Raw genomic sequence first — 27,326 nt, forward strand, 5'->3', positions numbered from 1 at the left:
TTCTATAAAATTTTATATGACATTAAAAGATCTTTACAGATATTCTCATCTATGTTGCTATTTCCTGTGTTTTTGATGGAAAACATTACTACTGTCAGTAAGTACTGTTTTAATTATACCTGAGCCCCAAATAGGTTTGGAAAAAGGGCATAATTATCAGAAATCCAAGGCCATGTAATGGCACACTCAAGTTTTTTTATTACATTGTTCATTTTTACCTATGGTGTTATACATTGTTAAATCTCAAGACATTTATTTATGTTAGAAAATGGAACTCCTTTGAATTGTTCTCAACATCACATCCTCCAAATCTGGTAGACGTGCTCATTGACCTCAAAGAATCTCTCCTGCAGACTTAAGTGCCAAAGGAATGGAGACAAATAAAAGCAGTACTTGCTGTAATTATGTACAGGTATACATTCTTCTTACTGTGCCGTATAATATTGCTGATCTTATATGCTGATCTTGATTTTTTCTGAATGAATGTATTTTATACTCATATATAAACTTGATTCATCCTCTGCCATGTTATACATATTTACTTTCCATCTTATCCAAATACACAAAATTTAAAGAAAGGGCAAGAAATTACATGATTCAGATATTATTTTCAAGAACCTGTGAGTTGGAAGTGGGAAGTGCTGAGAAACACTAGTTTTGTTGCCAGCAGAAACCAGGCTCTTCCATGGGATTATGAAGAAAACACTTCAAGGACCCACTCATGGAAAGTTGTTGCTTGGAAATATGATTTATCCAGGTAGAAATCTATCCCTGGGTTACTGGGTTCCCATTTCCTTTTGTTCTGCTGCTATGAAAAAAGTCCAACCTTGTCTTCAGCACGACCAACACAAAGTCCTTTGGAGCCCACACAGCCTGCAGTCAGGCCCAGCGGTTGCTACACCCACGTGGTTATCTGCTCCTCGTGTGGGTTCCTGGTGGGCGGGGAGAAAGAGGGAGAGAGAAAGAGTGAGCGCTTCTTTTTTTCCTTTTAGGATTATATTAGCCTGGGTTTGGGATGGACCAGGTGCTTTTTCAAAATAGCCGATTAACTTCCCAAGCTTTCATGGGCTTTTGATGGGTTCGCTCCCTAGTTAGACTGATGGGCCTCCATGGTCAAGCGGCGCCCCCTGCGCCCCCCAATAATCTGGTACCGGGGGAGAAGGGAGGAGTGTTCATCCCCTTTGTGTAGCAGTGCTATGATCCCCTGGGGTGCCGACCTGTAGCTTCTCAGTGAAGCAAATAGCCTCATGCTCCCCAGTTTATTAAGCTCCATGTCTAACTCCCTTTGCTTCCTTTATTAATGATAACTAGTTAATTACCTACAGTAACAGTTTGGCTTATTTACAGCAGAATGGTATTCATACAGGGGGAGACATAACATTTTTCTTAATCAGCTTGGGCTGCTTAACAAAATATCAGATTAGGTTGCTGAAACATTTATTTCTTATCGTCCACAGTCTGGGAGATCCGCGATTACGGAGCCAGCACGGTTGAGTTCCTGGTGAGAATCCTTTTCCTGACTGGCAGATGGTCACCTTCCTCTGCATCCCCACATGGGGGGTGGGGAGAGTGAGCTCTGGTCACTTCCTCTTCTTATAAGGGCAAAACTCCCAACCAGGGGATCCCCTCCTCATGACCTCTTTAAACACGACTCCCAAAGGCCCCTCCAAATGCTATCACACTGGAGCTTGGGGTTCAACATTCAGTCCCTACCAAAATTTATTAGAGAAGAAAGTGCTGTTTTCAAAGTAAGCATCCTCATTAAAAACACGGGGCGTGTAGGTGGAGCGCGCGTCCACACCCAGCACGTGGCCGAGGCAGAGTTGTTCTCGTTCCTAACCCCTTCATCCTTTTCACCGCAGCGCACTTCCCGCTGTTACCTGCGGTTTGCTCCGGGAGGGACATTCCCTCCCATGATATCCTATAGGTTTCCTTCATTTTAATGCTCTTCCTGTCACCGCAGATCTCTTTACATTCTTTTTCCTGGAAAATTGGCTCCATCTAACATTTTAGTGTCTGTCCTTAACTGCCTTCCCAGCGATGTCTCATTGCACATTTCCTTACGGCCCCTCCAGGACCTGGAACCCTCCGTGTGTTGTCGTGGTTCTCACTGTGCCTCGGTCACTAATACCTGGAGCACAACACTTGGAGCATTTCATCTTGGGAATCTAGAAAACACAAGAAGGACTGCGGGGCATGAGATATTCATGCCTAATTTGCATTAAAATGGTATGGTTTTACTTTGAGACCCTATGCAACAATTTGTTTAGTTAGAGGTGGCTACATTCATAGCTTGCAGAACATTTCACTGAAACATCTTATGAACTCAGACAAATATTCTCATTCACAGTGAGAATGTGGTAGTTGGGTTATTTTAAGAGAGAGGTGAAGGGCTAGTTTCAATGCCATTATCCAGGCACACTTGCTAAGATTTTAGCTCGGGGGGAGAGGCTTTCACAGATTGCTCTGCCTCCAGGGGCCCAGGGAGCATTTGGAACAGGTCTTTAGTGGGATACACCATGCAGGCTTTGTAGGTGCACACAGCAAATACTCATATGAAAAAACACTTGCTTAATATATCCGGTGACTGGGTTGTGAGCACCAGCATAAAGCACCTCAGCCTTTTGTGAGAAACTAATTTCATTCCAGTACTGTTTTATTTGGCTCCTGATATAATTCATTCCTTGTGATAAGTCCTAGAGATAGAATGACGGCTATGAGGCAGTTCTTGCCCTCAAAGAGCTTGCTTATGGAAGATAGAGTACAGTGAGATAAGTATCAGCTAATTAATATGTGTGTGGGAATGGACATTTCTGCTGCACTGTGAAGGGCAGGTGAGCTGTGTCAGAGGGACAGGTGGGAGGAAAGGGCCTCCCTGAACAGTGGGGCATGATGACCAGCATGACCCCATGGCAGCATGAGACAGCATGAGATTTTAACGAACTATAGAAATGATCTCTGAAAGTATAGTCTTGAGAGAGCATGAGATTTCAGACTCACACGTCCAGGGTGCCAGGGGGAAGTCAGGGCTGGAAGTACCGACTGTGGAGTTGTTGGCTGTTTGGTAGTTGTTGAAACCAGGGGAAGTCTTCACTGAAGGAAAGAATTCAGAGAAAATGAGAAAACCCACCAATAACTACGGATAGTTGGAGAAAGAGAAGACAGTGAATGGGACTAACGAAGAGACGTCAGAGAAGTTTGGAGAAAAGCCAGAGTAGAGACGCTGAAGCCAGATGCTGAGTAGAGAGGCTTCCGAAAGCACTTGAAGCAAAAAGTGGTTGATACGTGTATTTTGTGGAAATAGAACTTAAACAGTATCTCAAAGCCTTGGCTCTCCAGCACAGGTTTTATTTATTTGTTATGGTTTTAAGATGTTCTAAAACGTCACTAAAAGTGTAGATGGTCTCGTAAGAGATTTTGTCCTGTGCGGAAATGCCGAGTGTCAAATCAGCTTTCCTCCAAAATGTTCAAGCCATGGAATAATTATAACTTTATAGGGATGTTGAGCTTTGAACTTCTTTCCTGTAGGCCTCCCGTTAACCTTGACCACATTGAGAAGTGTATGAATCAGTTTTGGCACCCTTCCTTCTTCCCCAGCCAGATTCTAGAAAAGTTGTTCAGTCTGCTGGCACTTAAAAGAGGAAGTGCTAATAACTCACAACCAAAGTGAAATTGCTCAGAAGGAATCTTCCAGTCCCGCTTTTGAGTTGGATGGGGGTTGTTGCCTACAGCTCAGGAATTGCAGGGAGCTGCCTTCTCACCATTAGGTGAGCCTTATTGCATGTCTGGAGGGGCCGGGTTCTGGCCCTGCTCTGTTCAATACCCTCACAGCAATTTGGATGGAGTCCCAGGGAGTATGCCAGTGGAGAGAAGCCCCGGAGGGCAGATGCTGGTTCTGGAAAAGGTAGCACTTACTCACGGTCACAGTTGTGCAAAAGTAGTTTGGACCTGTCAATACAGAGAGCTTTTTATTCCTGGAGGTGTGGAGTGCTATAAAATCCTGGATGTTGTATGAGCCCTGGCTGGTGTAGCTCAGTGGATTAAGTGTGGGCCTGTAAACCAAAGGGTCGCCAGTTTGATTTACAGTCAGGGCATGTGCTGGGGTTGTGAGCCTCTTCCTCCCTTTCTCCTTCTCTTCCCCCTCCCTAAAAATAAATAAACAAACAAACAAATAAATAAATAAACTTAAAAAAGAGAAAGAATAGCCATGAGATGAAAAGTACAGTATAGGAAATGGAGTGGCCAAAGAACTTACATTCATGATCCACGGCTGTGAACAATGATGCAGGGATGGACTTAGGGAATGGGGGCCTGTGGGGTGGAGGGGAGCAAGAGTGGGAAAAATTGCAAGCAAAAGGGAGAAAAATAGTATAATAAATAAAAAATAATTTAAAAAAAGAAAAAAATTTCTGAATGTTTTAGGGTCATTTTCTGCCCACGGTGGGGATTGAATTAGGTGACCAGTTCCTTTCTTTTCCAATTCTAACGTTTTCTATTCTAGTGTGGAAGCAAAGGGACCACATATTAACCTGACAAGCTCAGGGGAGGCCTGCGTGGTGACCTTCCAAATTCAAAGACTTAAAGTAACCACACAGGATAGTCTGAAATAAAACTGTTTCACTAAAAGCTGTTCATGGTGGGCGGTTTTGTCTCAAGGCAGTATTTTTCCCTAACAAAGGTCAATCTTCACCTAAGCTGAACCTGTGAGTGGTCTTTTTGCATCTAGGATATCACACCATAAACACGCCTTTGCAATAACAAAGTAACTTTCCTTTCTCCAGACCTCTCAATGCACAGTCACCCTCCAGCGCAGAGGCCACAAATCCCGATTGTTACTATTATCCTGTTAATTGTTGGCTGTTAGCTGTCCCGCACCCACTGGTGTAAAAATATGTGTCTATCATTAACTTTTTATCTAATCTTAGACTCGTCCCATTTTGCCTTCTCCCTCCACCCTAATTTGTTGTTACCAGTGGATTTCAGTAACCACCTTATGCCTCTTCTTTCAATTGTGATGTAGAAAAAAAGGTGCTAAACTGCCATTCTTGGGAGCATTTCTCAATCTGTTTGAGATTTTGCTTCTGGGCAATTGTCGTCTGTTGGGCTCAAATAAACTCAGAAAAATTCTCTACCGTTTTGAATGTTTCTGACGTTGATACTAAGGATATTCGCTACATCTGTGCAGCGTGGGTGTGCTCTCCTAATAAGAGTGGAATATGAAACTTGCTGTGAGGATGCCGTTCCCTTTGGCCTCTTCTCCCTAAATGAGCCTTACTCTACGGAGCAATGAAACCACAGGGCACACCCTTGGAGAGCTGTGGGAAAGACTCTCTGGCATATTCAGCCCTTCCTTCATTTATTGAGTATTATTTGTAGCAGATTGCATCTCTGTTGTTCAGTCTCTATCATTGAAGGGACAAAATCCTCGTTATTAAGCTCTGTAAAGCAGTAAATGTTAAGTGAATTATATATGCTGAGAGCTGCAACTGTGCCCTAGGAGGGATTCTTCTTAAGGTCAGGGACACATGCTCGTTTTATCTAACTGCCTCCCGGAATGTGCAACCAGGGCACTGCTACTATTACGGAGCATCAGATCATAACCTGCGTGCTCCCCATATGGCTTTGAACGGTCTGCATTAGGGCCACTAATTTGCTTCGCTCCACACCAATTAGTCAAACCAGCTAGGAATCTAAATACAGGCTTGCTCCTTTTGCTAAAAATCTCTACTTCCTGACAATCCTCATGCTTCTCACTCGATACGTTTAGGAAAATATGCTCATGCCAAGCTTCTGCAGAAGAACTTCATTTCAGAATTTCAGACATTCTGGGGTTCAGCAAATCAGAATTCAGTTCTTTCCTTTTCAGTTCTATATTGAGGAAACCAAATTAAGCTAAATAATCATGATTATTGTGACAGTTTATAATGACTAAATAGAGAATTTCACACTTGGCTGATTGTCAGGGTTGTCTCCGTCTCTTTCCTGACACGAATTTCCAACAGAAGAGAATCAGTGAGAGCCAAATAAATTGTAGAGGAACTTTATAGCCTAGCCTACTTCCATATTTCTTATGTAACTTCCAGGTGCACATAAAATAAATGGTCCAGTTAGTCTTTTATTCCTTTAATTTGCATGCTGTTTCTGGCAACCAATTGGTGTTGATGGTGGTGATAGGTATTCGAAAATTTGGTGATAAAACAACTCTCTTGAAAGGCAGAACAAAAGACTTAGGAGGTTTGGAGGTCAAGCATCCTCTAATGTCTTACATGATTGACAGTGATTTGTTCCTATCGTGGCTCTTCTCTGACCTATTAATGAAGGGCGAAATTCTAAAAAAACGTTTAATTAACACGCACATTTAGTATAACAAAGCTCTTGCCTTAAAGTGCAGGCTGCATGGAGAGACAGTTCATAAAATTTAAAAAAATGTATTTACCTCCCCCTGTAATTACTGTGGCTTTTTCTATTTGCATCCTTTATCTTATTAACATCACAGTAGGACGCTATGTCTGACTGGTACTGGGAGGCGTCTATCTGCCCAGTTCCTGGGGAGACTTTCAAAGAAATCCAGGGTTTCAAATACCATTTGCTCCTTCTTGTGAACTTTTGCAATGTTGCATCCTTTGAAAATAGTGGAAGATCATGTTGCAAAACAGAAATGTTTCAATTTTGCTTCTTTTAAAACCACTTGGGTTTCTCTACGATACACATAAGGATTGTATAGAAAAGTTCGTATTTATTGACACTATACAGATCTTCATGAAATAATGTTTTGTGTCAACCTGGACACCAGAACTTAGACACTGTCTATAATCTCAAAGTTTTCTCATAAAAACAATTTTTTAAAGTATGGAAATGACTTGGTTTTTCTCTTTGCTTATACAAAACTGTGACTCTCTTTATGTTGGCATATCATTGATGTATCTGTAAATTAAATGATTCTTTAGCTATTTGAATGGTATGACATTTTGAAAAGAAGTTGTTATTCTCAAAGAAGATTTGCTTTTTTTTACTTTGAAATATGGTCAGTGGAGTTATGAGATTTTCTCACTATGAAAACTGGCTTTCTAAATTCAACTTTGTGGCAGTATTTTGAAATTAGGGATTGAGACAGTCATACTGTAATTTAGATAAAAATCATACTGTTCAGTAAAAGGGGGGAACATGTTAAAATACTGCAATTTTATAGTTAAGTATGAAGTTTTCATTGCATTTAATTATTGTATTTTTTCTGCTTGCCAGTAAGGTTTAACCTTAGTTTTACTCACAGTTTAATTGGTTTGGGATGTTAACTTTGACAAGTGGGTTTCTGGTTACTAATACTTACATAAGGACTAACCAACATGAAATTCAAGCTTAGCGAGATAGTGCAATAAAATGACCAATTAAAAACTTCTTTCTCTTTTGCATTGTGGGACATATACTTTTGAAGGGCATAGGCAACTATTCCATATCATACCATGAAACATGATATGCACATTTTCATTTGTCCTCAGAATTAAAACTTTTCCAGAATCAAAGAACCAAATTACTGAGTTCACAAAAGCCCCTTTTCTTTACAAGGACTTTCAGTTTAACAATTTTCTATAGACCTCTGAGTGCATAGCACAGGCTGGTAGACAATATGAGTGGAGTAAAAGAGTCGTCCAGTTTCAAGACTCAAAGCAGCTTCTTCAGCATGAAAATGTTGCAGGTTCTGACAGGCACATGCAGGGCCTGAGAGCCATCAAAAGGTTAAGGGAGTTCTAATAAAGGATCATTGCGTTCTCTGCATGCTGATGCTTTCCTCGCCCCGTTTGGTAGTAGATTATCCCTTAATTTATCTTCTGCCCAAATAGCTTCCATAGCCTTTATTTTCTGATTATGTGTATTTGTTCCATTTGGCAGTCACTAAGGAGATGGAGAAACTACTAGGTCATGAGATCCAATATTGTCACCTGCAGTAGTTAATTGAAACTAACAGAATAGAATTGAGAATGTAGGCATTTCAAACTCATCAGCTGTAAAAAGGAGAGGGATGTGAAAATGACGAATACAGAGACAGCAGCTATGCAGCAAACTGTAGTAATTGTGACTTGAGCTCCCCTGGTTATGCAAAAGGAGTGGGAAGAAAGCACATGTAGGGTCAGGAGGGGCTCATCTCACAAAGCCTGGCAGGGGCACCTGCATTGCTGAATTCTTAGTTCATCCTTAATTAATTTTTCTCATATCACACCTTTTTTTAAAGCATCTGTGTAGGAGCTGTTAGGAAATACAGTTGAAAAATATAGAAAATGTTGCATTGTCACTGAAGATACCTTACATTTTGACATTTTTACTCACATAATAATATTTTTTGGTAATTAGATTGTAATTCAAAGGAAGGTTGAATTGCATTGCCATTGATATCTGCAAAGAATGCAGTCCTAGGTGATCAGTATATAGTGAGTAAATTAAAGTTCAAAATTTTAGAGTTTCTGGATAATTGTAATCTAATGAATTACCAGCATACAATGTTATAGGAAGCATTTGATTTGAATTGTCTTAATTTTGTTAAATTATACATTTAAAAAGTCACAAGTTATGATTTTAATACAATCTTGGAACAAAAGATACAAGTAGCAAATATTTAATATTAGAACTTTATTTCCCCTAAGGTACAACAAAACATGAGTGTAAAAGCTAATTTTGCATTAATTAAATTGGATTCTTGGAGTATTTTAGTTTACTTTTAGCTTGGTATACACTTATTGCTGTCACTATGCTTAATGCAGTTTTGTTATGGCATGAACTGTATAGTGAGCCTTGTCCTAGCTGCATGTTGGAGCTTTTATCTATTTATTTCTATGGTTTGGCACCTGTTCTTACAGCAGGGAGAATGTGTGGCAGTGCATGCTGGGAACAAAGGGAGTTCCGGCTTCGGGAGAGGGGATTATCAGGAACCAGAGAAAGAGGCCAAACACTTCAGTCCTTAGGGGAAGGGGTTGAGAATGGTAAAGCAAGTTATAACCAGGTCATGTAGATGCATTAGAGTTTCAAGTGAGGCATTAACACCTCAGGAATATTTGATGTGAAAAGAAGAGGGTATAGATTCTACGTTGGACCCCGCTGGAGTAAAGGTGGTTTATGTGTTAAAGAAGTAGATTCTTTTAGGAATTTTGTTTGAATAAAGCAATGACATAGCCTGAGAGACCCCTAAAGATAAAACAAAGACAAATATGGCTCCAAATAGCTGACTAAGATACAGAATGAGGCGTTGAAAAGAGTCCTAATGCTCAGAAGTTCCAAACAGGATATAGCCGTAGAGGGAATCTAGATGTCTTAGAATTATTTAGGAGGAAGGCAAAATTTGGTATCATTATGGTGGCTTCAATATGGTAGTATCTACATAGTAGCCTAAATTAATAGCTGGTTAAAAAATCCTTAGTATAACAAATTTGGTTCCTTCTTCTCCAACCCAATTAGATTATGCCTAATTTGGGTTGCTAGATTAAATACAAAGCACCAGTCAAATTTGAATTTCAGGTAAACAAAGAACTTTATTGCAGTATCAGTATGTCCTGAATATTGTATGGGATATACAATATTATGATTTCTGCAGAAAAATAATAGGATGAAAAATGTTCAAAATCTTTTGGATTTTAGAATATTTCCCAGATGCCTTTTATATAAAGGGAAGTTTAGCTATCATAAAGTAAATCAGTGAAATATTTGTTTTGAAATTAAAGGTTTTGTACATACAGGGTGGGGAAAAAGTAGGTTAAAGTTGTGAGTTGTGAGTACACTAAACGCAGAGTTTGTTCTTGTATTATGTATTGTATTATTTTCCATTGGAGGACTGTAAATGTATTTTGCCCCACCTAGAGAAACAAGGCTGAGGCTAGCATTATTTTATTTATCATCCTTCTCGTATACTTTTTGGATTACTTACTTATCCTTGCATTTAACTCTTTATTGGGATATTCTTACTGTTGACTTCAGTTTTCAAATTTGCCGAGGCAGACCTTCAAGTTTTTAAATTTTGTTCTGCTCTGGAATATTTCTTTCTATATCTTTTCCTATAATTCCTGAATTATTGACTCTTGTCGCTACTGCAGGGAAGTAAATGGTTTGCAGTTTGGTCTCTGTTTTCTCTTTTCTTCCTGCCTGGTGTCACCCTTCTCAGTGTTTTACTCAAGTTAGTTTTTCTCCTTCTGATCTTTGAATGGCTTTTTTCATATTGTTAAGTTAATGTATTTTTTAATTTTACATCTGCGTGGATTTGAAACTGCTGCTTCTATTTTTTAATGTTGTGAAATAAGTTAGTTTCAAGAAAAACCATCTTTTTTTCTGTTTATTTTCTTGTTTATTTTTTATTTTGCAAATGGTTTTCTGGTTACCATGATTCATCAGAAAAATACTTCATAGGCGATTTCTAAAAATCTTATTAAAATTAAAAAAAAATTATTTTTCAATTACAGTTGACATGCAATATTATATTAGTTTCAGGCTTATACCATAGTGATTAGAAATTTATATAACTTATGAAATGACCACCTCAATAAGACTGGTATCTATCAGGCACCATACACAATATTATTGATTATATTCTCTGTACTGTACTTTATATCCCTGTGACTGTTTCTAACTGGCAATTCCTACTTATTAATCTCTTTCACCTTTTTCACCCCTCCCCCAACCCTTCCTATCAGATGACCAGTTTGTTCTGTGTATCTGTAAGATTGTTTCCACTTTGCTTGTTTATTTTGTTTTTCAGATGCCACATAGAGTGAAATCATACAGTACTTCTCTTTCTCTGTCTGACTCATTTCTTTTAACACAATATCTTCTAGGACCATCCATGTTGTTGGAAATGGCAAGATTTCATTTTTTTTATAGCTGAATAATATTCCATTGCATACACAGATGATACCCCCTTGATCCATTTGTTTATCGATGAAGACTTAGGTTGCCTCCACATCTGGGCAATTGCAAACAATGCTGCCATGAACATAGGGATGCATATATCTTTTTAAACTAGTGTTTTAGATATTTTTGGATAACTATCAAGGAGGTTTAATCGATCATACTTACATAAGGATGCCTCTATAAAAATCTCTGAACTGCGGGGTTTGCAGAGCGTTCCTGTGCCAGGAGGTTGGTAGGCCCCATATTCTACTGGGATGGATGCTCCTGTGTTCAGGGCCCTTCTGCACTATGTGTTATGTATCTCTTCATCTGGCTGTTCATTTGTGTCCTTTAGTGACCTTTGTAATAAACTAGCAATCTAGGAGGTAAAAAATATTTTTGAAAGTGATGATATTAAATAGACTTAATTTACATTTTGGCTAAACACTTTGTATGTGAGTGCTGCTTTAGACAGTTCAAACAGTAATTTAAAGCAATTTAAATTTTACATCTATTGACCTGCATATTAAAGACATATGGAGGGGGAAGAATTAAAGTCTCTGTTCTCTACTGAAATGAAACCTGAAAAACAAAGATACTATTTGAAATTCTTTCTCAATACTTATTTCTACCATAAATCAATGACTAAAAGTTAAAAAAATAAAACTCGGTAAATGGTTACAAGCCATATATCCTTCATCAGATCATAGGTACATGAGAGAAAATTCTTATTTCAAGACTTAATTCTCTATGTTATTCTTATTTGTCATAGTCCTTCATAAACAGAACATATTGAATTAAATTCGTCATTATATTTCTATTGTGTTTGTACTTGCTGTTATTTCAATAAAGGCAAACTAGATAAATGCCTTCATTGTCATTGTTTTCACTTTCTTCATGGTTTCAATTCTGCTGGATTTTGTAAAATCTCCCCTTAGCTTCAGAAATTAAACTAATTACTTCGTGAGCTGGAATGGGCCTTTGACTGTCTTAGCATTTCCTCCAGTGAATCTGTGGCTTCCCATTCTCTACACTGATCTTTGACTCTACTGAAGTCACTGCATTATTTAGTTATTGGAACTCCATTCTCCAAATATCTCATGGCAGAAAGTAAAGAACTGCAACAATGATGCTCGAGTGTAAAACTTAAAAAGGGTTCTAGAGGGGAAAGCAGGTGCACCAGGTATCACGTGTCTTATTCTAATCCTCGCCCCTGTTTACTGTGAGTTCTCTCTCTCTCTCTGTGAATCGCATTTGAGTCCCATTGTTTATCCAAGAAGCTTCTTTTGCTCAGAATGCTAGTCGGCCCCCCTTTTCTGACTGTAACTGAATGACTTATTAGGATCCTGGTAATATCTCATGTTTCCATCAGCTTCTCACTTTGTCTTAAAGGTGTGTTGTCACATATCAACTAGCAGCTCTGCCATTGGTGATACCACATCAACGGCCTCAAAGAAGAATTTGTCTTTTGCTTGCTGCTCTCAGATTCTTTAAGATCTATATCTTATCTGCAATCTTTTGGGGAATTTAATTTTCGAAAACCTGGTAATGATTTATTACAATGTCTTCATTGATCTATTTATGGCGGTAACATCCATTTGGAAAGTGGGTTACACCGTAAAAAATAGAATAAGAGCAGCCATTCTGTGAACAAAAACAAAGGAATCTGACTCTCAGTACTTAACCATTTTGTGCTTCCCACACATGTCTAGCCATCTGGTCATGACCCTTTATAGATAGAAATGTGGTTACACAACCTGAAATCTCAAACATGGTTTCATAAGAAGTATAATGGGAAAAACATCTTCTTTCCAAAGCCAGTCTTCCTTTTCTTTAGAATCTGCCTTTTCTTAGTTACTTTGAATTACTTTTCCCACCTCATTTATTATATTTTTAATATTTGTAAATTAAGGGGGTTAACCATGATATTGTAGAAAGGCTAAACAACCAAATGTCACTGGCTGGAATGTTAGTTTCAGTTCTACAGCTAAATAAAATGGCTATGTGAAATTAAGCCGCATTTCTTCATCTCTCTGGTACCCAGTTTCCTTCACATGTAAAATAAAAATGGTTAAATTCTGATGCATCATCTGGAATCATTCTTGTTGGTGGACATAAAGACATTAGCTGAACTATCTGCTATTATTGAATTTTCCTCTCTCCTTTAGCACTTGCAAATTCATGTCAAATAAATTATAATAGTTGTTAGGTAGAACAAAGAAAATAATTTTGCTTACTGACCAGAACCCTTTAAAATAATTTCACTTCTAGTTTTAGAAGCATAATTTCTATTCTACCATGTTAAAGGAAATAAGCAACTATCAGTAAGACAACTATAATCATCTTAATTATATACATAGCATGGAACAAGCTAAAAAATACAAAAAATTAAATTATACTATCATGATGAGTTCAGACCAATAGAAGTATTGCAAGCTTCAAAAAGTGGCACATTTTATTTAACCGGACTTTCTAAGATGTTAATAAAATGTTAAAAATATATGAGTGTGGGCAAGTCAAGGAACATTTTGGCACTAAATTAGAATGAGTTTTCTGAAAGTCTTGAATCTCTTAGAGACTTCCGTGTTTCAGATATGGGAAGAATCATCACTTTCATTATTGAAGAATTCATCTCTTCCTCATGAAACATGGTATTGAAGAAGTATAGTGAGTTAATTTTTAGTCATTTTTCCCTCTCTTTGCTGGTGCTCAGATATATCAAAGAGAAGTTTTTTTTCTATTTCCATTGCTCAGCTTCCAATATTGTTCAGGGTATCAACTCTTTGTCCCATTTTCATAGTCTACAAGTTGATTCAGAGAAAAGACTGACTTTGTCATTTCCTTGTTCTTCTGAAACATCCGGTACAAATTACTTGTTTGGTTAAACACATCAGTATTTTCCAGGAATGTGAACAAAGGAAGATGAAAGCATGGGTTTAGCAATTTAAACAAAATGATGAAGTACTTCTTGTAGATGAAGTACTTCTACCTCTCCCTTGGGTAGAAGGTACTTGGAAGGACTTTTGGGTTCTTCCCTACCAGTTACGACTGTGTCTTGTTGGAAATCCCATGCCACCCAGACTCTGTGCTCACTGATAAGGAACACTCTCTTTTTAAAAAACCTCTGAAGGGTTAGGAATTAAAAACAAAAAACAACAACAGAAAACAAATAGCGATGTTCTGAATCCACAGAAGCTTGACTGATTCAGTTTCCATGGTGGTATAATAGAAGGCATTAACTTTCGTATTTAACAATTTGATATTTGTCATTTTATTGATTTACAGTACTTGTGTGAATGCTACATTATTTAACAGAGAGGTTTCTTAAGAATTTTGCTGATTTTTAACCTGATAGCTATTAATTTATGTTCTTTCACATATATTATATTAGTCCATTCATTAAAAAGTATAACACTAAATTGTATTAGATGAACTATGTTCAGAATCATTAGTCTCCTTGGCTAAAGTGGAAATATGATTACTTAGTTTTTTAATGAAATATGTTACGGTAAAAGGAAATCAAATGTTCAAAGTACTAAGTAAAGAATTGAGAATTCAAATCTCTCTTTCCAATGCTGACTCACTGTAAGGTGAGAGAAAAGTTTTTCCTGTTCTGTTGTAATTATAGTAACAAGGCACCTTGAAAACATAAGCCGTTAATTAATAAAGCTATAGTTAATTGTAGCTGCTTTATACCAGTGGCCTTCTGAAGAGTAATCAGATGTTAATGTAACCTCACATTATATGAAATAATGAAATAATATGCAGTGTTGTAATTGCCATCTCTTTGTAATTTATTTTTAATCCACCTTCTCTGTTTAGCTCTCTCTAGATCTAGAGCCAATCAAATGTCTTTTATCTCTTACAATAACTGTTTATTCAAATATTTTTACCCTGAGGAAAGATATAGCTTATTTTTGTCCCTACTTCGGTTTAATTTATGCCACTGTGTTTTATTGGCCACATTATTTTTTCTTCCTGTTTCCAAAAGTGAAATATCTCAATTGTGTTTTGAGTCTGTCTATACTTATTTATAAATTTTTTTCAGTGTGATAAGTATAATGTTTCCATTATAAGCCTTAACTGAATTCTATTTCCTGATTGAAATAGAGAAGATTTTTATAGGGATTTTGTAGCAATCACAATATTAAATATTAAATTATCACAGCTTTTAGGTCAGGAATTATATCAATTAACATTAAAACTAATTAAGAGACAGGGTTTGGGGAGGATAAATGGTGATGGAAAGGAGACTTGACTTGGGTTGTTGAGCAAACGATATAATATATAGATGATGTATTAGAGAACTGTATACCTGAAGCCTATATAATATCACTAATCAATGCCATCTTACTAAATTCAGTGAAAAAATTAATCAAGAGGTTGGAGATGTGCACAATTTGAGATGTCTATTTTTCTTTTCGCCAAAGATCTCACTGAAGTGACAGAAATTATATCCTTAGAAGAATGCAATTAATATTACACTGTGAAACAACACCTCATTGTGATGTATTTCATGCAGATAGAAAGCAGATGGAATTTGAGTGATGGAAAAATCAGAAAGAGAGAACCTTAGCCAAAGGGACCAAGGACAAGCCTAATTTTTCCCCAGAAGAGCCTGAGAAGCTCCAAGAACAGAGCTACCCAATGAAATTGGTGGCATGTACAAACAGGCCTGGCTAAGGACAGTTACCAGGGAAATCAACTAGCAACTGCTTTGGAAATAGCTGTTCCTCCTGCAGGTTCAAGAAGTCTCCCATTCTTGACTTTGCTGCTTTCTCTAAAGACATGGCACCTCCCAATCTTCCTAGCCCGAAGAGCTAGTGTGAGAGAAACAGGGTCAAGTGCCAGGTAACTTTGTAGCTTCCTCAGATGGCATACATGAACACATACCTCCACACACACACACACACACACACACACACACACACACACACACGCCAGTATACTGAAGCTTGCTGATTGTTGTTAGCTCTTGTACCAGCAGTTGTGGAAATTCTTTACCTGGTTGCTTGTTCATTGACCTCATTTCCTACCAGCAAGCCTGTTTTGGACACATGGTACCCACTTCCACAGAATATGCAATCAAGGCTTATTTAAAGAAGTTGCTGGGGGTGGGGCTGGAAAGAACTTACATAAATGCAGAGGAAACACTTGCCAATCATAATTAACATAACTGGTTAGAATTTCATCCATATACAAACATCATGAACACCAGGTTTTTAAGGAAAACAAATAGTATGAAGAGAAGAACAAAGATGAAAACTGAAACTAGTGATCTCAGTGGAAATAGAGATAATACTGAACACAAGGGTTTTTTAAAATGCTAACCATTCATTTCAAAGAGATTTCAGAAGATACCACTTCCAGGAAAAGAAAGGCAAACGCAGAATGGAAAAAATGCTTCTGGGAATTAAACAATATAAGTGCCAAGTACAAAATTTACTGCACAGGATGGAGAATGGAAAGAACGTGTCTGAAAGCAATGCTGGTTACATGGAAGACAAAGTTGACAATATCTCTGAGAACAAAGGGTAACATTTAGAGATGAAAAATAAGTTGAACATCTCTTAATATGAGCTCTGTAAGAAGAGAAAATAACTATAAAAGCTACAAGGAAGTTTCCCCAAATGGTAAAAAGTTCACATCTCAGGAGACCTTGAGGATCTACTCTATACTAAGAGGAGTTAATAAAAAGAAGAAAAGAAAGTGTAGAAATATCTTGTTTCAATTTCAAAATACTAAAAGAAAAATTCCTAAAAACTTCTGGGGACATGGAGATAATTCACTTACAACAGGAAAGAGCAATAATCTGGCAACTCTGGATCCTTGAAGGCAATGACACAATGACTTAAAAATTACAGCAAAGTTGACAGTCAATTTGTAATTCTCAATAATAATTCAAACTGTCTATAGAACATGATTCAAAATTTGCATTTTAACATGCATAAGCTCAGCATTATACACAGCATCCTGTATGAGAAAGTTACCCAGCAGGTCCTCAGGTTAAAAGCAAGAGAGCTGAACTGACGCAGAGGACAGGGTCAGAGGCCAGCATGACTGGAGGGACGGTTTATTTAAAGGACTTGGGGACTCTTGTTACTGTTGACAAAGCGGATTAAAGGTGTGAATGTTTTTAAAGCTACACATCAATGGATGTTCCAACCACCAGTGGAACTAAAAAGAGCTAATCCTACCCTTCCAGGTGATTCTAGGGATGGGAATTTTGAAAGATGTTTACTTTTCTCTCTTTCAGTATCTCTTGAAATGTATTTTACTATGTAAGTTGCCCTGGCTGGTGTGGCTCAGTAGATTGAGCACTGGACTGTGAACCAAAAAATAGCTGGTTCTATTCCCAGTCAGAGCACATGCCTGGAACTCAGCTGGGGTCATGTGAGAGGCAATCATACACTGATGTTTCTCTCCCTCTCTTTCTCCCTCCTTCCCCCTCTGTCTAAAAAGAAATAAATAGAAACTATCTTAAAAATGTATTTTACTTTTTAAGTATATGACTTTTATAATAATAATGATAAAACGAACTAGTTTTGACAAGAAAAAGTCCCATGTTCTTTGACATAATATCAAAGAAAGCACATAAAACGATTTTAAAATTTCTTTACAATTAAGAAAAAATTTTGTTTGAAACATTGAAAGGATCAATTCCCTTGCCCCAGGGAAACCGTCACTGTCCGGGCCGCGGGCTCCACTGTGTGTGATGCGCACAATGGCCCAGTGTTCCATTGTGCTCGGGAGCATCCCTTGCCTGGGCTGAAATGCTCTCAGCTGCAGTCACAAAAACTCGTAATCATTTTATCTTTGAATCCTCGTTTTGTAAGTGAAGTGTAATGCAATGCTAGAGCAGGAGCTGCGGGTTCTGGGCCTTGGAGCCTCAGAGCCTTGGCTCAGTCAGGTGGGGTCCCTCTTCTCTACCCCCTCGCCTCCCTGAAACCCCTTCTCTGCCTCCTGGGGTTTGCCAGTTGGTGCTTTGGATTCTGCTTGGTCTCCCCATCCCTCCTCACCATGGCTGCCACCTTCTGGGTTGTGTTGGTGGGAGATGCTAGCCTTCGGCCCCTGTCCTCTGCTTCGGGAGAGACTCGGGTATGGGGACAGAGAGAGCAGGGGTTAGGCAAATGCCTTCTGGTGACTCAGGGTGGGATAAAACTCTGATCCTCTTCACATGGTCTGGCTGTGCTATGGTGCATTTTGCAGACAACCTGTCGGGGTCCCGGCAATGGACTGAATGTTTATGCCTCTCAAAATTCATGTGTTGAAATCCTAATGTAATGCTATTTTGAGGTGGGGCCTTAGGGAGGTAATTAGGGCATGAGGATAGCAACCTCACAAATGAGATTAGTACCCATGGTAGAGGAAACCCAAGAGCCAGCTCTTTTTCTACCACTCAAGGAAGCAGAAGAAGAATAGCTCTCTGCAAACCAGGGAGAGGGCCCTCATGGAGAGCTCAACTATGCAGGCGCCCTGATCTCAGCCTTCCAGCCTCCAGAACTGGGAGAAATAAATATTTGCTTCTGAAGCCTCAAAGTCTATGGTAATTTGTTACGACGGCCTGAAATGAGACAGCACCTTTTCTGTGCCCTGTCCAGGCACAGAGCTCATTCCACACAGATACTGGGATGTGCGTCTCTGCTGGGGGGCACCTCTGCTGCAGGGTGGGGCCACAGACCGCGGGGAAGAAAGACTGAATTTTCTGTCTCCAACCAGATTTGCATTCTGCCCTAAAGTGCTGCAAATTCTGTAGCTACTCCTAGAAGTCAACTTTGGATGGGTGGGTGGGCTGGGATGAGAGTAAAAGACAAAAAACTATACTTGAACAACAATTAAACTAAAATGAAAACAAACAAACAACAACAATACAAAGTCCAAGATATCCTTGGGTACCATCCTGCTATTCCTACTGGGGTCACAATTTTGTCTCCTTGTTGCCAGAAGACACTCCATGTCAAGAAATCTTGTTGATCTTCATATGAGGGCCCCTGGCACAACCATAGGCACTTCCTGAGATTAATACTTTCTCTCATTCTCAGTAATATTTTCCTTTCTTAGAATAGTGACTAGTACTACTTTGGGGATTCAAAAAGTCACCTTCTTACTTTGTTGCCAGTTCCAATTTCAAGTCACCTAGTAGATTTCTTCCTACTCAGTTAATCTTTTTTGACACTTTATTTCCATGCCTTCCGCTACAGGCTGTTCTCATCTGCACTTTTCTATCTCCCAGTCCTGTTACTTTATTCTTGATACTCACAGAGTCTCTTCTTCCTTGTTCCTAACCCAGTGGCATGATTTAATTTATCTCCCACAATAACTAAAGCTGGTGGGATTTACATTGTTGCTAGTATTTATTTTTTACCAAGCCATTTTTCATTTTGGAAATGGTATTTTTCAACATGCATTATTTGTTCTTTGAGCTTATGTTGGGTGCTTTGTCTAAATCAAAATATAGGCACCTTGAAATATGGGAGTACATCTCTGCTTTTAATTAAGTCTGTTCCTGCAGATCTTCATTTAGCTTTCATTTGAAATAATTTCTTGGTACCTATAGTCTGTAAGGGTTACCAGGGTCTGGAAACTTGCACTTAAAACTCTCTCCTTAGAATTTTTTTAGGAGAGTTGTTTCTGTTTGAAATATAAGGAGAAATACATAAACTACAAATAATTTTCATCTACTTTATCTTTTATTTTGATGGTCAGTTGACTATTAGGCATATTTCTTATGAAATTAATATTAATGTTTTAAGTTTGCCATTAATATGTTTTTTTCCTTCCATACTTTCTTACCCATCTACTAGAATGGCCCAGATTGCTTCCTCTGGAAAACCGCAATAGCAAATAGGAATGATAGAAACAGGAATGAAGGTGAGGTAGGAGAGAAAAAGTGTATTAAAAATCTTTGGCAGGTAACTCTGGTCTGCTAAGACTGAGTTTGGAGAGCACTTTGACAAACTTAAAGTGTCTGGCTTTCATAGTCTTCAATAAATATTACTTCATGTCAGACAATAGTATAAATGGAATCTTGGTAAAGGCAGAAATGAAGAAATAAAAATATAATACCTACTTTATCTTCCACATGCAAGGCAGTATATTAAAGTTCTTACATATGTTATTTTCTCTTCACAATTTATCTGGGAGGTAGATATTATTATCCCATCTACACAAGATGGAACAGAGGCTCAAAAAAGTCAGTTCTCCGCATGTGGACAATTGAGGAGTTGGCAGAGTTCAGCCTTATACATAAACCCGTCTGATTTTGCGGTATTCTGCTCCACTACTCAGAGAATTCTATTCTGTCTTATTTATGTTTGCTTTGTTTTCCTTTGAAATTCAGCGGGCTAATATTTGAGCTTAATATCAGTGAGACGGCCTGCTGCCTGACGGGAAAATCCTCACCCTTTCTCTGGGAGCCGTTCTAACTTAAAGAGCTGCCAGTCTGGGAAGGGTCCTGTTGTCTCCTTCCCATTGAATTATCTCGCCTCTTACACTCCAGTTTATGGGTTCAGATTAACGCTAAAGAGCTAACGCTCTCCCTTGTTATTCATCACTTTGTTTCACTGCAGCCCGAGCTGGTTAATGTTTTACTGGGAAGATCCCCAGTGGCCAACGTCCCCTGTTCTGGCAGGTGAGAAACGTTGGCTTTATTTATCAATATATAACCAGCTGTGTGGGAGAGATCTTCTTCCTCCACCCCCCCTTTTTTCCTTCTTAGTTAGTTGATTTGGGAGGAATGTGAATAATGAGAAAGTAGACACAAACTTTGAGGTTTTGGTTCTTCAAAGGGAAGAGTCCTGGGGCCAACTTACACAATCCCGCCCCTCATAACCCCAATTTGTAAACTCCTAATTCAGAAGATCATGGATAAAAGCTAAGCCAAAATCAAGGTGAGAGAGAAAATTGTGCGCCATGTCCGCTGCGGGGACTGTTGTTCTTTGCAGTAGGACCACTGACCTCGTGAATTAATAAAGCACATGGCTCTGGGTGTGAGGTAGATTCAGAAGTAGCCGGATGAGAGCGTTGCTCACCTAACCCCGCCGGCCTGCACTGCACAGGCAGTTTTCAGAGCATGGCACTGCATGGCCTCCTCAGAAATTGCTTTTTTGGGCTGTTCTTTGAAACTTCTTGCAGTCTTCTCACACAGGACTTTTTGTTTCCACTCATCTTCTTCTAATTTTAAAATTTTATGCAAAACATTGATGCAATGTTTATCATCTAGCAAAATGTAATCCCATGAACAAAACACATCAAAAACAAGAAAATTATTGCGATAAAGTCCTTTGCAATTCTTTTGTATATTTAGACAGTGTGTGACATCTCTGTAGTAAAATCAGTATGATTTAGAGAATTTTAACTAAAGGAAATGATGGAAAGAAAACCATGTTCCAAATTCCAATTTATTCTTTTGGTCTTAGAATAATTAAAATGCTTCCTGGACAGTTTTACTTTTATCTCTGTGACTTCACTGGCCTTCTCCCCAAATCATGTTAGTGCTACTGTAACAAAATACAACGGACTGGGTGGCTGAAAAAAAATAAACATGTTTTTTTTACAGTTATGGAGGGTGGGAGTCAGCAGGGCTGGTTCTTCTGAGGCCTCCCTTCTTGGCGTGGAGATGGCCTTCTTTTCCCAGTGTCTTCACATGGCCCTTCCTTTGTGTTTGCCTGTGTCCTGGTCTCCTTTTCTCGTAAGGACACTAGTCATTGTACTGAGAACCACCCATACAACCTTATTCTACCTTAATTACCTCTTCCGTGGCCCTGTGTTCAAAGACAGTTGCATTCTGAGTTACTGCGGTGTTCCTGTTCATTTTACTTTTCTAAATTCTCAGCTGAGACCCCTCCATTCCCTCTGTCATATAAGGCAGAGTAACAGGAGAAAAATGAACAGAAGTTTAATAACATGTGTATCTCCTGTAGACATGGGGGATTTCCAGGAAAACTGAGTAACACCCTGAAATGACCCAAGCCTTACCTTATACACTGTCTGTTAAAGAACAGAAAGTCAATTGAGTAAATCTGAAGATCCAATGGACTCTGCTGGGTCATTTGTGAATCTGGGCAGCATCCTATCTAGCAGACAGAGAGGTGCTCTGAGAAGCTGTATAATAGGGAAGACTTTTATAGGCAGAAACGACAGGATAAGAGTTATTAGCAGAAACAAACAAAGGATTGTTTCAGGCAACGCTACTCCCCTGAGGGGAGGGCAAGGGTCTTATCAGTCAGGTTGCCTCAGTTTCCCTTGAAGGATGATGAGGGAGCGCATGACAGATAACTTCATTTGTACTGACCGGAAAATTCCAGACTGATTCCATCAAGGTTACATTTCCGGAGAAGGTTGAAAACGGCAGCTTGCTCAAGCATTAAATCTAGGTTTTGTGTCTTGAGCTTCAGCACAAGTGACTCTATTCTGGGCCTGTGGTTTTTTCTCTTTAACACATCCTCAGCTGAACACAAAAGAAAGATCCTGGGGGTGGTTCCCAGGGAAAGCACAATAAACAAGTAACAAGGGTACAGTTGTTACCCAGATTTAAGTCACTGTCTTTTCCCTCGGTGGGAATGAGGATTTAGTCAACCTTCTTTTCCTGGTGTGGGGAGGGATACACCCTCGCAGACCAGAGTTTCCCTTATAAATGTGAATTCCTCTTACCATAGGCTAATTTCCACCGGGTTTCCAGTGCTTCTCTGGTATCTGCTCTTTCTGAAAAACAATCAGCTCAGAAGAATCACTATGACCCAGGGGTCTAATCTGGGCTGGCAGGTACTGCTTTCCTTCAGGGAATTAGCGCTTCCACATACGAATTTCAGGGGGACTCTATTCAGCTCATAATACTGCCCCAAATCTAGTCACAAACCAGCAAGCGGAGTGACCCCTGGTGAACCAAGTCCGACCGGTCACGTCTCAGCTCCCAGTGTGTTCTTGTCCACCCCATCTGGTGCCTGACAGAGAGGGAGCACTCAATTCATCCTTTTTGAACAGATGCATGTTTTAAGTGTGCTTGTCAAACTTAACATGGGTGCAACACTTGTTTAATAAAATACAGCTCTGTCTGCTTTTTCCATATAACCATATAAATGTAATAACCATGCATTCCAAACCCTTAGTTTACACTGATGCAACTATATTCTGTATGTTTAATGCATCTTATTGAGAATTTCAAAGGTACAGAAAGGTCGAAGGTTAAAGAATTGGCAACTACGTCTATTAATCCTGTACCAGTTTTCCTACATATTATGGGCAACATGTTTCTTAAAACCACATGTAATTGATACAACATCCAATTTTGAACACTCATAAAAGGTAGAGCAGGCTTTTTATTTCATGTAATTTTCTTGATATCAGAGGAAATGTACATAAAGCTTTGTATTCATAAAGTATGACAGTGCTTTAACAGCAGCCTCGGTAATTAGTTGGGTGATTAAAGGACTATAAATTGTAATTTTAACTCAGAGAGACATCCTGTCTAACACCTTGGGAAGTCCACTTACCATTACTTCCTCTCTTTTCCCATCTATAAAATAGGTTTAAACCCAGATTCTCCATGAACTTCTCATGAACTAGGAAGAGATCGGTTCAGAAATGGCAGAGACTTTGCCCGGATATCTTTCAGGCACATTAACTTCATGAGGGTAGAAAGTCACTTTCTCTACCTGAGTTTTGAAAAATTTAAAATATTTAATGTGTTTTAAATGTTATTTTTATAGAATATTACATAAAACATCCCAAAGTAATATCCATGCAGTGTTATAAGTATATATCGTATGGGAAGCCAAACTCTAGCGAGTGTCTGCCACAGAGGTGAATGTATTTACCAGTGGCAACTTGGTTGCATCTTAAATTTTAAGGCTGATCATGGATATATTTAAACTAAGGTCATCATCCGCTTTCATTAAAGCTGTTACTACCTGCAGGTCCTGATTCCTCCGTCTGCCACCTGGCCCCCTTGCTACGGATCCCAATCTGGATTTGGAACTGAGCTCTATTATTATTTTTCCTTTCTCAAATCATATCCTCTTAAAAGTGCTGGCTTGTATTTCTTTTTCTTATTTTGTTGCCTCTTCTTCCTCTCTCTCTTTTTAATACGTACCTTGTTACTAACAAAACCATCAATCAAACCCTTTGTACATTTTTACAGTTCTGCATTTCTGGTATCCCAAAGGAATTTTATTCCTACAATATTTACTGCTGGGCTCCATTTATTCATCTTATTTTTTTGGGCAAAAAAAAAATCACATATCTTGCCTTTATATATCCAGTTTTCTACTGCACTCTTCCCTTGGGATCCTGAAAGAGCTGAAGTTTATAACACTGAAGTGATAGTGCATTTCAGATTGGTGTCACTTGGGTGCCCTCCTGGAGTGGCTCCCAGTCTGGGCATAGGAGGAGAAAGGCTATGGATAGCATCTTCTCAGAAGGTCATGTGTTAATGGAAAAAATTATCCGGACACTTTTTAACTTTTTGACACCTATTCTGCTATCAGTATAGATGTTAAGACTGTTGCAATAGGGGAGACAGGTGGAGCTCAATTCCAAATAAAAGAACAAGTGGGAATTTTGACCTACGGGGGTGTATGTGTGCAGTGGAGGTGGGGGGTAGTTGGTGGATGGAAAATTAAATAAATCAAAGGGTAGGGGCGATTCTCGTTTAACTGACCCAACTGAATTCTTGCTGAAGGCAGGCCAGGGTGATCAGATAGCAAAGGTGAGATGGGAGGGGACAAGAAATTTGATCAGCTATCAGGGGTGATCAGCTCTCTGGGATGGGAGGATTCTCCCTAAACTGGCTTAATAGGATTCTTGCTAAAACTGAGCCATGCTGGCCCAGCAAAGCTCAAGGTCAATGCTTAGCTATGAAGAGAGCTCACAGCAGCCTGACTGATGTTCGAATAAGGAGAACATCTTAGAAACTTAGATTTGGGTTGGGATGAGAGGGGTGGGAAAAGCGAGTCGTGTGTATTTCAGGACAGCTCTTCAGATGGCCCTGATACTGACTGTTTCCCAAATTGGGAAAATTGGCTTAACATGTCTGCCTTAAATCTCTGGAAAGCCCAGCTTGTTTCAACTCTGCAAATGTTCTCTACAGTGGTCTCAGCTCCAGTCACACACTGGAAACATCCAGAGAGCTTTTGAAAACACAGATGCTCTGGGACCCATGACCATTGCAGACTTGCTGTAGGTTTTGGGGAATGGGTTTCAGACAATGGTGTTTCTTAATTCTCCCCAGGTGACCTGGTGTGCAGCTGGGGTTGACCATCATGTCTCCAATATACTAAACTTAAGAAACATTAATGATCCATGTCCCTTTCCTGTCCCAGAAATTTAAATGATTTCTATAGTTAAACTTGGCAGATTCTTAACTTTGGCTTCTCTGAGCTAAACAACCACAGTTTTCTTGTATTTTCTTACAGGAAATATTTTTCACACTCATCTCTGGACCATGGGCATCTTCTTACACCTTTTTCAGTCTGGATACCCTATCTTAACACAGGTCTGACTTATTTCTTACACTGTAAAAACAAATATTTCCAAGTCCTTCATGACTTATCCAAATAAATGGGTTGCTGAAGTTCAAATTACTATTTCTAAGTCATCTTTGTATCGTTTTTGTTTTTTTTTCCCCAACAGGGTTGCGTGAGGAAGGAGTGGGTGGGGCAGGGGGCACAGTGTTCAGGAGATGAGGACCTGTGGAAATCTGCAGTTGTTTGTGTGTGAGGCAGAAACTTTGTCTGGTGAACCTGTGCTGTGCAAAATTCTGTCCTCTTCTCTGAAGGAGCCGTCCACCTGGCTGTGAGTCAGCAATGTGGCCCTTTGGTCATAAGAACAATGGTAAGAGCTATTCTTTCAGTCTTGCTGTGAAATACTTACCATCAGGGAGTCACCTTCTCAGAGAGTTTTAGGCTTTTCACAAGTCCTTTCCTTTTCCTTTATCCAGTAAACTGTTATGAAACAAATTATTAATAAATTACATTTCAGTAATACCTTTCTTTGGCCAGAGCTCCCAGGTGGCAGTACATAAAGAAATAAAAGCATAAATAAAAGCATTTCTTATCCCTCTTAACTCTGCTCATTGTCTGAGGCAATCATTGTTAATCCCTAGAATTTCACAAGTATTTTAAGTTCCACAAAATCCTTTAACCTTGGAGGATAGGAACCATTAGGATGAAATATTTGTAAGATTAGGAGTTTTAAACTTTAAAAACAACTAAGAAGTATATATATAAGCTCTGACTTTTTGGATATAGAAAGAGCCTTAGAAAAAAAATTGAAAAATTATGTAAATGTTATATTTGGGGGAAATTTTTAACAAATATTCAGCCGTATCTTAACCAAAAATATTACTAACTTGGTCTAAGTAACTAGTCACTTAAAATGTAGAGTGTTTTTAAAGACTAGATTAGAATCTTAGCCAAAAAATAGGATTAACTATATTTTTTGGGGGGGTAGCGTTTGAATAACTGATGAAAATGGCTAGGGTTTATGCCTGTAGCAATGATTTTTAAAATTTGTCTTAATTCCCCACGCAAAAAGCTGCAAAGGAAAACCAAAAACCAAATACACAGGATATAGCACAAAAGTAGTGTTTGTGTTAAGTTATCATGCCTACATGTGATTATTTCAAGGACAGATGCAAGTGGAATATGGAAGAATGATAAACTTCTCGTAGAGTGCAATTGAAACATTAAAATTCCATAACATAAAATATACTTTTCCTTCCTTAGTTCTCAGCATTCAAAATAAACTCCACTTTCTTTTTTGCTTACACACCAACAGCAGAGGCTGTCATGCCTGCCTTGCTTAGATAATAACCAGGAATCATTGTCTGAGGTCAGGTCCTCTGTACGGACTTTAGAATCAACTCATTACTGGAGATGACCCAAAGTTTAGCATACCTCTTGATTCTGCTTACTCTGGGAATTAGGCTGTAGCTCTGGTAACTGAGTCCTCTGAGGTCACTTGTTAAAGCTGATACCTTTTAAAAAATCAATAATCAGGACCACGGCTTGCCTGAAACCAGTTGATATGTGAGTCTGTTTGTTTTCAGAGAATCCTGGACAATGACGTGGTTTTTGAAGTCAGTGGGGCAATGATGAAGTAGTTAATCATTTGTTCTCTAGCTTTACACATGTCTGAACTTATCATTAATCATCAGTGTCTGTGGGTGTGCTAGCATTTTTTTTGGACTGGTGAGTTATAAAAAATATCTAACTGGTGCATAATGATTAACAGAAAGTGTATGGAGAAATATCTGTTCGGTCAGCTCATTGTTTTGTGCTTAACTTTTGCCAGTTATTACAGAAGAACATTTGAATGACTTCATGTCAATACAGTGACAAGCAGTTCAGTCCTTCAGAAATCCCAAAATGCTTTGAATCCATGCAATTTTCACTGTGGCATCTAATGATAATCTCCCTCTATTGTTCTTTGTGTGCATGTCTAGGTTCAGACTTGGAAGGGTA

The 27,326-nt window shown here is 38.8% G+C and overlaps 1 long non-coding RNA gene across 2 annotated transcripts; it reads right to left on the minus strand.

The window, feature by feature from the left end:
- LOC119037000 (uncharacterized) lies at positions 1-26,906 on the minus strand. Of its 2 annotated transcripts, none has more exons than XR_005080131.2 (4): positions 26,760-26,906; positions 25,735-25,805; positions 1,881-2,168; positions 1-932 (listed from the first exon to the last, which is right to left on the minus strand). It is a non-coding gene; the product is annotated as an uncharacterized LOC119037000 (long non-coding RNA). The 2 variants fall into 2 exon arrangements; XR_005080132.2 differs by having other exon boundaries at positions 1,881-2,187.
- Between the last annotated feature and the right edge of the window lie 420 nt (positions 26,907-27,326).

The sequence above is a fragment of the Artibeus jamaicensis genome, unplaced genomic scaffold (assembly GCF_021234435.1).
Source record: "Artibeus jamaicensis isolate MK-2021 breed Jamaican fruit bat unplaced genomic scaffold, CSHL_Jam_final scaffold_369, whole genome shotgun sequence".
Taxonomy (NCBI): domain Eukaryota; kingdom Metazoa; phylum Chordata; class Mammalia; order Chiroptera; family Phyllostomidae; genus Artibeus; species Artibeus jamaicensis.